The sequence below is a fragment of the Neophocaena asiaeorientalis genome, unplaced genomic scaffold (genome assembly GCF_003031525.2).
Source record: "Neophocaena asiaeorientalis asiaeorientalis breed wild unplaced genomic scaffold, Neophocaena_asiaeorientalis_V1.1 scaffold417, whole genome shotgun sequence".
Taxonomy (NCBI): Eukaryota; Metazoa; Chordata; class Mammalia; order Artiodactyla; family Phocoenidae; genus Neophocaena; species Neophocaena asiaeorientalis.
In genome coordinates this window covers 4,715,876-4,729,173 of record NW_020175387.1, presented here as the reverse complement: position 1 = coordinate 4,729,173, position 13,298 = coordinate 4,715,876, and the positions used below count along the sequence as shown (strand labels likewise).

At 35.1% G+C, this 13,298-nt stretch overlaps 1 non-coding gene across 1 annotated transcript; it reads left to right on the top strand.

The window, feature by feature from the left end:
* Positions 1-8,888: 8,888 nt before the first annotated feature.
* Positions 8,889-8,993, top strand: LOC112413723 (U6 spliceosomal RNA). The gene has a single exon (XR_003006025.1). It is a non-coding gene; the product is annotated as a U6 spliceosomal RNA (small nuclear RNA).
* The last annotated feature ends 4,305 nt before the right edge of the window (positions 8,994-13,298 follow it).

Below are 13,298 nucleotides of genomic sequence, written 5' to 3'. Positions count from 1 at the left end.
AAGAAAAGCAAAGTAGTTACATGGCATCCGGTTACAGTTTTGTGGCTCTGATATTTGACTGAAGAAAGCAGTAAATGTTGAAAAAGCTTGACGTAGCAATATCAAAGTGATTGTCTGTCTACCGTGGGATTTTTTTCAGGTTCATAAGAAGCAGAGATATACTATAAAGAATAGTGGGTTGAAGTGGCTTAGATGCCAAATAAATCTATTCCTCTTAAACAAAACTGTTTTATTAAACTCCATTTGATGTTACTTAGTTGTGCTTCAGGTTTTGACATTATTTGAAAAATGTAAGCTTTGGGAGATAATGATTTAATTTCTTAATTTGGAATCATAGCTTTTGTGACTTAGTAGCAGAACAAAGCCTACCCACCACTGGAGCTGGTCACAAAGGGAGTCCTTCCAGGATTCTAGGGCTTTTAGTATATCCAGGTTCCAGTGATAAATTTGGAGCCTAAAATTTACCACTGCATTATGTTTAACTATTCACTTTAATGCTACTCTGATATATTCCTGGCACTGTTTTGCTTTTCAAAAATGTTTACAACCCACTGCCCCAAACATAGCCTCAGTGACATGAGGTTTTCTCTCCAAGGCATCCAGAGTTAACCAGCTAATCACACCTGTTTATACCTCACATCAGAGTTTAATACTCCACTGCTTGATTTCCTTCCTTTCTTCCTTGCTTTCTCCCTCCCTCCCTCCCTTCCTTCCTCCCTCCCTCCCTTCCTTCCTCCCTCCCTTCCTTCTTTCCTTCCTTCCTTCCTTCCTTCCTTCCTTCCTTCCTTCCTTCCTTCCTTCCTTCCTTCTTTCCTTCTTTCCTTTCTTCTTTCTTTTCTGTCATAAAAACACACACACAGAGTGACTTATCTCTGCTTGTAATAAATTCATATTGGTAGTGTGACTGGGAAAATACCATTCAGGGTGACAGTATCTATTCCCGACTCTGCTGGAAGGTGAGAGGAGGCGACCACATCTGTTTCCTCTACCTGACAGCTGTGCACTCCTGCACCTCTTCCTGCCAGCCCAGCACACTGCTGAGAAGTTTGCTATATTGAAGGATCAATTTTCAAGCACAGAAAGAATTTGTTTGCTTGTACACCTGTGCTCTAAAGGAAGTTTTCCCATTGCTTATGCCAGTTGGATGACTTGCTGAATTCTTTAGCATATATAAAAATGCAAAGTGCCTGAAATGGGAATGAAATGATAACATTATTAGAATTCTCTCTTGGGGTCAGATGAGACAGACGGTTGCATTAGGAGGATGCTGGGAATAGCTTCTCTAGTCTAAGTTTGTTTGCTATTTGTTTCCCTTTCTGTGAAAGCAATGCACATATTCAATATCCTACAGGACACAAAGCACATTTAAAATAAAGAGGGGGCAGGCTGCGACATGAATATTAAAACTCCCACTGACTGAGCTTCATGCACAAGGATTGGTAAAGGCCATCGTAGGTCTCCTGGATTCCACATTTCTCCTGAAACCTTCTGCATTCAGGAAACCTCGTGAAAACAAGTCATATGTGTAGGAAGATGCAATTCCCAAATCAAGTGAATTTGCTTTTCTCACTCATTCAAATAAAATCAGACTATATCATCATTTGCTTAAATTCTTCACATGTCCTCTTATGAAGCTTAAAACATATGCCTCTTTTGGGGTTTGGCCTCTGCTTCTCTCTCCAAGTTTATTTCCCACCACTCTCCTATCTTACTCTGCTTCACCACTCTGGATTCCATGGTAATAAAGAAGTTGATGGGGTCTAGAAGCAAGAATGAAAAAGTTGGCTTTTAAGGTAAGAACTGTACTCCCTCCATTGTAATGAGAAAAAGATGTACAGACACAGATAGTAAAACAAATAGGGAATTCTCCTTTAATGATGTATTTTTGATGAGTGACACGAGATAAAGGAAATTTTTTGGAAGGAATTCAGATTTCAGGGTTTATTGTAAAATGACCTGGAGAAATTAGTGTCATGCTATGCATCTAGAAAAGGAAATGATGATAACTAGAAACCAGCATGGGTTCACTAAGAATAACAATGTGGGGAAAATTTTCTTTCTTCTAGACAGTGTTATTAGATGAGAATATTAGGGTATAATAATAACATTTGACAAGGTCTCTTGTGATGAAAAACCTTGACTCCATGCTTATAAATTTGATAGACTGGAAGTACTAAAAATGATTTTGCCCAAAGATGCCAATCATTAAGCAACCTAGAAGGAAGAATCTGGTTGTGAGTCACAGGGCTCTCTACTCCTACAATTTGCTCACAATGTATAAATAATTGGGATGAAAAAAAGCAAGACACTTTTGTTAGATTGGTGGGTAACTTGAAGACGGGAAGGAGAATGGATAATTTGCATGCAGATTTATTTTTGTTTTGAATCATGGCAAGCAGAAGCATGTGCTTGATTCTTGAAGTCCTTAATATACTGTATTTCCTTTTCTTTGAAAAGCTGTAAAGTTTGAAATGAAATCCATGATTTAAATAAAACTAGGTTTGGGATGGAACTGGATAAAAGTTCTGAATGAGTAAGATTGCAGGGCGATGGTATCTATGTAGTTCTCAAAGTGATTGAAGGTGGGAAGATATGATCAACATTAATTCCCTTCTACCTGAGGAAGAAGGTCTCCTTGTCTCTGCCCTTCTTTCTATCCTGATGCCTTTTTTTTTTTTTTTTTAACATCTTTTGGAGTAAAATTGCTTTACAATGTTGTGTTAGTTTCTGCTGTACAACAAAGTGAATCAGCTATACATATACATATATCACCATATCTCCTCCCTCTTTCATCTCCCTCCCACCCTCCCTATCCCACCCCTCTAGATGGACACAAAGCACCAAACTGATCTCCCTGTGCTATGTGGCTGCTTCCCACTAGCTATCTATTTTACATTTGGTAGTTGATATATGTCAATGCCACTCTCTCACTTCATCCCAGCTTACCCTTCCCCCTTCCTGTGTCCTCAAGTCCATTCTCTATGTCTGTGTCTTTATTCCTGTCCTGGGTTCATCAGAGCCATTTTTTTTTTAGATTCCATATATACATATATATGCATTAGCATACAGTATTTGTTTTTCTCTTTCTGACTTACTTCACTCTGTATGACAGACTCTAGGTCCATCCACCTCACTACAAATAATTCAATTTTGTTTCTTTTTATGGCTGAGTAATATTCCATTGTATATATGTGCCACATCTTCTTTATCCATTCATCTGTCAATGGACACTTAGGTTGCTTTCATGTCTTGCTATTGAAAATAGTGCTGCAATGAACATTGTGGTACATGACTCTTTGAATTATGGTTTTCTCAGGGTATATGCCCAGTAGTGGGATTGCTGGGTCATATGGTAGTTCTATTTTTAGTTTTTTAAGTAACCTCCATATTGTTCTCCATAGTGGCTGTATCAATTTACATTCCCACCAACAGTGCAAGAGCATTCCCTTTTCTCCACACCCTCTCCAACATTTATTGTTTGTAGAGTTTTTGATGATGACAATTCTGACTGGTGTGAGGTGATACCTCATTGTGGTTTTGATTTGCATTTCTCTAATGGTTAGTGATGTTGAGCATCCTTTTATGTGTTTATTGGCAATCTGTTTATCTTCTTTGGACAAATGTCTATTTAGGTCTTCCGCCCTTTATCCTGATTCTTTTTGGGTTCATATTTCCAATCACTTCCTGTTTCTCTCCTCTGATTTAATTCTCTCCTGGAAGCCAGGATCACCCAACATATGGACTGCAGTGTCTCCAGTTTTTAGATTAATTTTTCTCCTAGTAGGATCTAACTTCTTGGCCAGAAGGAATGTGACATATTTGGTCTAAACATTGAGCTCATTTGTCACAAATAGACTCCTGTAATGAAATAATGTAGAAGTGTGGGTTTTTAAAACTTTATTCAATTCAAAAGGCAAGTTTCTGTCAATGGACTCTGTGCTGAGAAGTTTGCAAGTCAGGTTCACTGCAAGAGGTAATATGAAAAGTTTTAAAGCTTCTGAATTTTTTTGGTAACTGTGCTTTTAACTGTTACCAATATTTGAATTAAGATGAACCAGAGGATGGGCATTTGGTTTATTTAAATATGTCAGATGACTAGTTCCTGGAAACCAACTGTTATTTACTTAGCTGTTTCCTCACATCAAGGGCTTTATACTTTCTTGCTCATGTAACAAAATGCTTAAACAAGCTGAATTATAATCTGTGAAGAAAAAAACAGGGGCATTGTAGATTGTTCAAGGAGGAGTAAGAATTCCAGTTTTAAAATGCACTGATTTCATGAGAATATGAGACCTGCACTCATTCGCCATGGCTGAATGAGTTAAATGGAATCTCTTACTTTTAAAAATTTCAGAATTGTTTGCTGAGAAATAAAGAATTTGAGAAGAAATTTTGGAGAATTTGATAACTATAGTTAAGTCCTCTTGTCTGTTTTCCTTCTAACTTATCTTAATGTTATACAATTAAAAAAAAACCCTTCAGATGTTTTCAGAATTTATGTGGTAGAATTGTTATGGAATTAACATATATTTCCTGTAATGTATGCATTTGAACTAGTTTCTACATAGTGTACTAAATTTTAGAAGAGCCACAAAGTTTATATATCTACAAACCAAAAATGTCTATCAGCAGGTGATGAGTAAACAAATTGTGTTATATAAGTGTAATGGAATAGTACTTGCTGAAGAAAAGGAATAAACTTAGTAGTTTAACACAACAACATGGGTGAATCTAAACAAGAATAGCTGAGTGAAAGAGGCTAGACATAGAAGAGTATACACTGTATGATTTCATTTATATGAGTGTCTAGAACATGATCTTGATTATGTTGATGGTTACACAGGTGTGTAAATGTGTTAAAACACATGTAACTGTATATTCGAAATTGGTGCAGTTTATTCTATGTAAATTACACCTCAGTAAAGTTGTTTTAAGAAACAAAACATACAAAACAAAAAAGCTTATATATGTGGATCTCTGATCGTGTGGTCCACCATGAAAATATGTGGACACCTCTTCTTTAAAACACCAAGATAAAATTTGTGAATTTGTTGAAAATTTCTCCTCCCTAAGTACAAAAGTATCTGCAGCCTGCAGTTCAACCAGAGCTTAATGCGGAGGTTGCCTTGGAGAAAAGTGAAGGGACAGCTAATCAAGCATCTTTTCAGATTGGCATAAGGTGCTTTCAAAACATGCGTATATATTGTGTTGTGTTTAAGAATTTCTTAGGAGAGAGGCCTTCTGTTGTCAGGAAACTTCAAGGTAAACCAGGTGCTAGGGGTGTCTTCCATTCAAGAGGCCTGAATGTGGTAGAACTATCCTACATGAGCCAAAGGCAGGAGTGTGTTAATTGCCCTGGGAAGGAATTTGTAAGCGTGAATGTAGTAGGCCAAGTGGTCGGAGTCAGTAGATGCGGAAGTTTGTGGGATTCATGATGAAACCCTGCCACATAACCTTCCACATCTACAATAGAGTCTGTAAATGTTTGCAGCAGGGTTGGTGGTTTGACCCTGGGGTAACCCAGAGTAGAAAAGGAGCCAGCAAAATTGCAGGAGTTGGACTACTCCCTAAAAATTAGAAGACATCTTGCAAGGCCCCTGGTTTGCCTATGTACAATATCTGAGTACTTCCTACCTAAACCTGTGGAACTCATTTGACTTTCTGGGTTACACATTTATGCAATCTTGATTTTACAGTATATGCGTAACAATTTAAGAATTTTTTCTCAACGTAACAATTTTTTTAAAAAGGCTCTAAGATGTCAGAGTTGAAAAAGGGGAAGGAACCGCAAGGGCTGGCTTTCAGTTGGTTGAAAGCCATACATGCCAAATGTGACTTGACTCTTTTATTGTAGGTTGTGGGTAAATTCCAAAACATCCAGTGTTTTCTGTGTCAATATGTACTCTGAAGCCAAAATTTGTTTGTATGAGACTTCCTTTTGGCATATTCTATTATGTTACACTGTAACTTGAGGTGGTCAAAAATTTGAGAATAAATTTAAGTAAACATTTCTAATATTACTGTTAAAAGTTTATTTTAAATGTTAGAGTCACTGTTATAAAATTTCAGAACTGATATCTTTTGTTCTTTTACTATAATTCTCTTTAGAGTTCACTCCTGCTAAATTCTTAAATACTTCTTTCTCATCCTAAATGAGACTAATACCTGGGGCCAGGACAAAGAAAATCAGTTCTCTTACAAGTAAGGGAATCCTTTATATTACTTCATTAAATGTAAGCATTGCTTGCCTAGCAAATACAAAGTTACAATGTTGCTGGGCAAAGAAAAAGTTAATTCTGTTTTGTTTTTTTCTGAATTTGGTGTTTGTCAAAATATTGAAGAACTGTGCTAATTTTTTCCCTGAAAGTATAAATAACTTTAATTAGCCTATAGTAATTGGTCTAGCTCTTTGTCTTTTGTTTTTAATATATAGATCAGAGTGCTCATATTGCTGAATAACATTTAGAACACTCTTTCAATTAAGACCTATTGGTGACTCAGGAAATCAGTTCAGTAAGTTGCAAGAAGCAATTTTTTAAATGAAATGATAAAAAATACTAGAGCTCATCACCCATGGAAACCGAAAGCATTGTTTTGTGAAACATTTTTCAGCTATATGTGCACGTGCCTCTTGTGTGTGTGTGTGTGTGTGTGTGTGTGTGTGTGTGTGTTTACTAGGTTGCAAGATAAAGACTGTTTCTTACTGTGGGTTGAGAAAATAAAAAATATTTTTAAATAGTTTGTAATAGTATTTTAGAGGATCATTTAAAATGTGACAGCTGAAATAATTGAGCTTCTGTCCTATGAAGAAAGAGATAGTGATAACTGAACACTTGGATTAATACATTTTGTTACAATGGGATTGAACAAGAAAATTAGGTTCAAGATGGCTCTCCTACGTCTTTTTCTGAAGTCACTGGAAACTCTTTTATCCCTTAGATAACCCACCTTAAAACACTACATTCATATATTTTTAGGACATTTCAAAAATCATCAAACCTCCGTGGTTCACATTTTGATCAAATATAAATATTCCCATGAGCTACTTTATTTTATTTTTTTATTCCCTTTGCCTGGAATGTTCTACCTGCAGCTGGTCATACGGACAGTACTCATCAGAAAACATCTCTAATATTTCTTCTAGAGAAGGGTTTTCTGAACCACCAAATCTAAAATGTATCCCCTCAGTATGTCAGAATATGTATTTTATCTTTTTAATAACACTTATCATGTAAAATAAAAATATTTGTTTTCTTCCTCATTTTGCTAACTACTCGATCTAAAATCCACTTATCTGTCTCTCTACAATGTGAGCTCCAGAAAGGAAAGTCTTTGCCTCTCTTGTCCACTGCTTGCCTCAGAAAAGTGTCTGACACAGAGTCGTTCCTCAATAAATATTTATTGACTACATGACTGATTTAGTTTAAGAAATGACCACAGGACTTCCCTGGTGGCGCAGTGGTTGAACATCTGCCTGCCGATGCAGGGGACACGGGTTCGTGCCCCGGTCTGGGAAGATCTCACATGCCGCGGAGCGGCTAGGCCCGTGAGCCATGGCTGCTGAGCCTGCACGTCCGAAGCCTGTGCTCCCCAATAGGAGAGGCCACAACAGTGAGAGGCCCGCGTATCAAAAGAAAAAAATTAAAAGAAAAGAAAAAGAAATGACCACAACATTTGAATCTTGCTTTATAAAAACTTTCTAAAAGTGGAAATCAGGACATCTATAGCAATATACCATTCAAAATAATTTTGGGGGAGAGCCTGGCTTTGTCCTCATTAGACTTTATTTATTTTCTATTTACTCTGAGTAGGAGTGTTTGGATTCCAAACCTTGAATAGCTTAGGAAATAATCAGAAGAGAAAAAAAAAAAAAAAACAAAAAAAACAAAACTTTGTTACCAACTCTGACCAGCAATCCTATTTAAAGCTAGAGTCAATAATAACTCTGATGAAGGCAATTAAAATACAGTTTGTAACTAAGGTGGCTACTTTAGTAGATCATTCTGTCTCCATCTGCTATTTTAGGGGTCAATATGAGCCCTTTGTGTATTAAAATCTGTCAAATATACTCCTGAAAGTTCTTTTTTCAGTTAGCAAATTAAGAGGAGTGGATGACTACTATCTCTATTACAGGCTGGAAAACCAGTATATCTGCCTGAGTGCACTTATTTGAATGGAAAATAGCTAGATATAAAGTACACTGAAAAGAAATATGATAAAGCCTTTAAGCTAAGAGGCAGCTGACCCTATGTTAAAGGTTAAGTACTTCAAAAGTAATATTATTGGGGGGAAATTTTGCCTCTATGGGTGATTAAATTTAGTCTTCAAAAATTTGAAGAGTTAGGACATTTAAATTGCTAGATGAGTTTTTAGTAAAACAGTGACCTTGAGATTACATTGGTTATGTACCTAACCCACTTAAGATATTATTGTGATCATGAAGCCATTATTTGAAATATGCTGCTTGGCCGATAGATACTATAATAAATGTTACCTCTATTTTAATACCAAGGTAAAATTAATAACTTTCAAGTTAAAATTCAGTTTATTTTATACATCCTCCTCCAAATTCTCATCAAGTTCTACCATTGTTTGTTATGTTATAACAGATGTAGCAAACACCAAAAAGGAAATACGTCAAATCAAACTGTTTATTGTCTGATCTCGAGAATGATCCAGAGAAGCAAATGTCCAATGTTTAAATTCTGAGGCTTAAAATAAATATTTCAGAAAGACTCTCATCTTTTGTTGGTTAGTAAAATACACCACAGAATATCACTTCCTCACTACTTAATTCACTGTAAAGAAATATAGAATTTTTTAAAAAGAATTGCTTTGTCTGGTAAACATGGAGGGTCTACTGAAATAGGCATTTAAAAAAATAGATTGTGCTAGCTTTGGCAGCATATATACTGAAATTAATATGATACAGAGAAGATTAGCATGACCCTGTAGAGGATAACATGCAAATTTGTGAAGCATTCCATATATTTGGTATGTGTGAAAGTTGTTGAGAATTGATCCTTCTCATCACAAGGAAAAAATATTATTTTCTTTTTCTTTTTTTCGTATCTATATGAGATGACAGATCTGTATGACATAATGATGTTAAACTTGTAGTAATTGCTTCATGATATATGTAAGTCAAATCATTATGCTATACACCTTAAACTTACACAGTGCTCTATAATAATTGTATCTCAATAAAATTGTAGAAATTGATTGTGCCATAAAAGCATAAAATTGAAAGGCAATCTTTATAATAGCAACAAAATAAGGGTCTATTTTATTGCATACTGAGTTAGTGCCGGATTCTGAACCAGGTACCTTCTCACAAAAACTGTAGAAAGTCACTACTTTCTAGTAGTTTTTAAGAAGTATACATTGTATACCTCTTGTCAGTTTACAGACTTAGAAACTTTCTTAATTGAACTATATAAACATTTATACTAGAAGTGCATGAATATCAATGAAATAACTTTATTTCCAAAATGTGGCCGGTAAATAGAATATGTTTTGGGGAAATAATACATTCCTTCTATTACTGGCACAAAAATATAACTTTGGTTAAAAAGAGATTGAATGAGTTATTGATTGATTTGATGACTAGTTATGACAACCCTGTTTACCCTCACTTTCAAATCTACTATCAGGAATTGTCCACCTGCTAAAAGTTTCAAAGTGTTGGTAAGTAAGAGAGACTGATCCTGATAAATGCAGTGTCTTACTTTGTGAAAACATGACAAAACTTTAAGAAGTGACTATTGTTAAAACATAATTTAAAAAAATTAAGAGTGTGGTTTTGGGGGTCTTGGTTTTTTAATTCCATTATGTTCATTTCAATTTCCTTCATACAGTAGAAATTGAAGTCTTCAAAGGGATTCCCAAAAGGTTGTCTATGTTAAAATGCCATTTCTAAAAGATAATCAACAACTGATGTTTGTAGGTTATTCTCACAGGGATCACATATGACAAATATAAAGCCAACTGGCCATTATCATATTACCCTTGACATGCACTCCATTCTCATAATGAACATAATACTGAATGGGGGACAAGTAGAAGATTTACATTTCAGAACTGAATCCAGAGAATTACAGATAAATTTGGTAATATAGAATCTGAGGTAGATTAGTGAGGCCCAGGATCCATAATTGTCACACTAATACCACTCAAATATGTATGTCTTTCAATAAACGCAACAACAAAAATGCATATACCATTGATTTCTTTTGGCACTAGAAGTGTATGACACTGCTTTATGTAACTCTAATACATTACTTAGTATATGGTAATCCCCTGGTGGCAATGATTGATTCAGGATGCTCCAATCATAGTGAAGCAATTTATTCATTGGTTTTGGGAAGCAGCCTCTTCCTGTACTGAAAAAGCAAGTTATGTAATCCAGGTTGTAGCAAACATTTATGTCCACCATGAGGAGACCTAGCTTGCAAGTAAAGCTGCAATACAGAGTGTAGAACAAACTGCTGAAAAATTGTTTAGTATCACCGGTCAAGCCGTGCTTGGGGACATTTTAGTTTTAGACTTTTAGTTGTGTTTAACTAACTTATTTCATTTGCATTGGATTTTTTTTACTACTTGCCACTTAAAATGGTCTGGCTAATAGTTACCAAATCTTTAAAAAAGATATTTACAGATTTTTTTCTCCACTTTGATATGAACATTATTACTCTAACTTCTCACACTCAACATATTATTTCTATAAATGTTCATTGATGAGCCTTGGGTAGAGAAAATAAAAAAGTTTCCTACAAGAATCTGTTCCATTTATTTTTATTATTAAGGAGCTGGTAGCTATCATAATCAAGGTAAGGGAGACAAGTATAGCATATTGATGTAATGTGATCAGTCCCCTTCCAAAAAAAAAATGTTGTTGAAAATCGCAACATTTTCAAGCCAGCCCACAAAATATCCTCAACCCCAAAATAATTATCTGCCTTTCTATGCTCTTAGAGATATTTATATCAGAGTTAAACTACATGGAATGTTGAATAGCCTTTTAGAGTTACCTAAACACTGATTATAAAACATGTTAGTAGACCATTATGCCCTGTGTTTTTAAAAGTTACTAAAAAATAAATCTATCTAAAATATTTTATAGCTAAAAGAAAAAATTGGTTAAAATAATTTTTAAAAGTATTAGGGAAAGGAACAATATATAGAGTGTTTATTTATCTTTACTTTCATTAATTAGTATTTAATCTGGCCAATGAAACTCTAAAATACAACACAAAACAATGTAATGTACACTTATATGTGTACACATGTATGTACACCCAAATCTCTAAGGGGAAAGTCCATAGTATTCATCAGATTTTCAAAGGGATCTAGTATCTAACATTAAGGATTAAGGATTTAGAATTCAATTTTCATAGGTTTGTTTGTCTCTCATAAGTACCACAGTTTTATTATGTCAATGTGTAAAGAGTAGTAACTATTTGATGGTTCACAAAATCAAACTTCATGTACAAGAAAGTAGCTAAAAAAAGAGGATTCTGGAATCTATCTGCCAAGGTTCGAATCTCAGGTCTGCCACATACTGACCAAGTGACCACAGACAAATATCTCTCCTTGTCTCCTTTAACTTATTTGGAAAATGAGAAACTTATAGCATTTACCTCTTAGGTTTATTGTGAGGAATAAAGAAAAAAACTCCTGTAATACATTTAGAATATTGCTTAGAATGGAATAAGTGTTCATAAATGAGCTCTTATTATACTACTTGTCTTTCCTGAGGAGGGAGGGACTTGCCCAGTTACGTGTATGTACAGTATGTTTATTTATTTTACAATCTACCTGGATTATATATTTGTCTAAGATATCAAGGACTTATGGAATTTGATATTTTATGTCATTCTTAAGTGGTAAAAAATAGTATACATTGTAAGAATACATATATTTTCACACACATGTATGTAGTTAAGATGAAAAACTCAGTCTTTTTTCTCCTGTTGTAGGGAAAACCTCAGTTCAGTCTATAGTGAATGGGGGATAATGTGTATCTCCTTTACTGTTCACAGAAAATACTTCACTTGTGACACGTCCGGTCAACAAATGTGGGCGGTTGTTTTCCCCACAACAAACAATTCTCTGAGACATCAACTGGGTGTCCTATAATTTAACTCAATTCTAACATTATCTACCTGGAGATAGTATCAGATCCCATGGGTAGGGACTCAGTCTCACAAGACTGCTCCCACCGCACTTCAGATGATAAAGGATACAGATAAACAGCAGGATGAAGAGATACAAAGGGAGAGGTCTAGGTTGGTCCCGAGCACCAGAGCTTCTGTCCCTTATGAGAGATGTGTTTGCTAGCCTGAAATCTCTCCGAACCCCCATTCTTTTTATAGAAAATCCCATTGGGATTTTATGAAGGTTTCCTCATGTAGGCATGATCAATCATGAATTCTGTTTCCAGGTCCTTTCCCCTCTCTAGAGGTATGTGGGGGCCAGAATGAAAATTAGCAGCTTCTAATCATGGTTCAGTCTTTCTGGTGACCAGCCTTCATCTAAGAGCCATCTAGGGGTCCATCCAGAATTACCTCAATAGAACACAAGATGCTTCTGGTGCTATTATCACTTGGAAATTACAAAGGTTTTAGGAGTTCTGTGCCAGGGACTGAGGGCAGAGACCAGTATATGTATGTTCTATTATCTCTCAATAGTAAAAGTATATAGCAAGTGCACTATATTTCAAAACTTTGGTTACCTTAAGAAAAAAGTTTGGGGAACATGATAGGGAAGGTGTCTTTAGCTCTTTTACACAAAGAAGAGGAGGGAGAAGTGAACTCTAAATATAGAAAGATAGATGCATGAGTGAATATTATACCACATTATTTTCTACATGTTTGAACTATTTTGATAAAATATAAAATTTGTACAGATGCAAATATTCTAGAAATTTTAATGAAGCTGGGTAACGTTGGTAACATTTTATTAGAAAATTACTGACTCAGTACTACAAGCTATGAAATTATTCTAGAAGACCTTTTCATTGAGTATTATCCCTACCACTTCTAAATATATACCAGATATATTGTTCATAGATAAGATCCCTGTAATTCACAATATGTAACACTATATTGGATAACAGCAAAATGCAATAAACATTTCTCTTAGTAAAACAAAATATTTAGACATTGACAGAAGTGCAAGTATGTGTTATAAGTAGATATATTTTCACCCTATTAGTTTTCCAATCTGATATACAGAGAGATACATTACATTGCACTAATTGCAAATTGTTTAGTTTAAATAAGTCTTTATAATCCCTT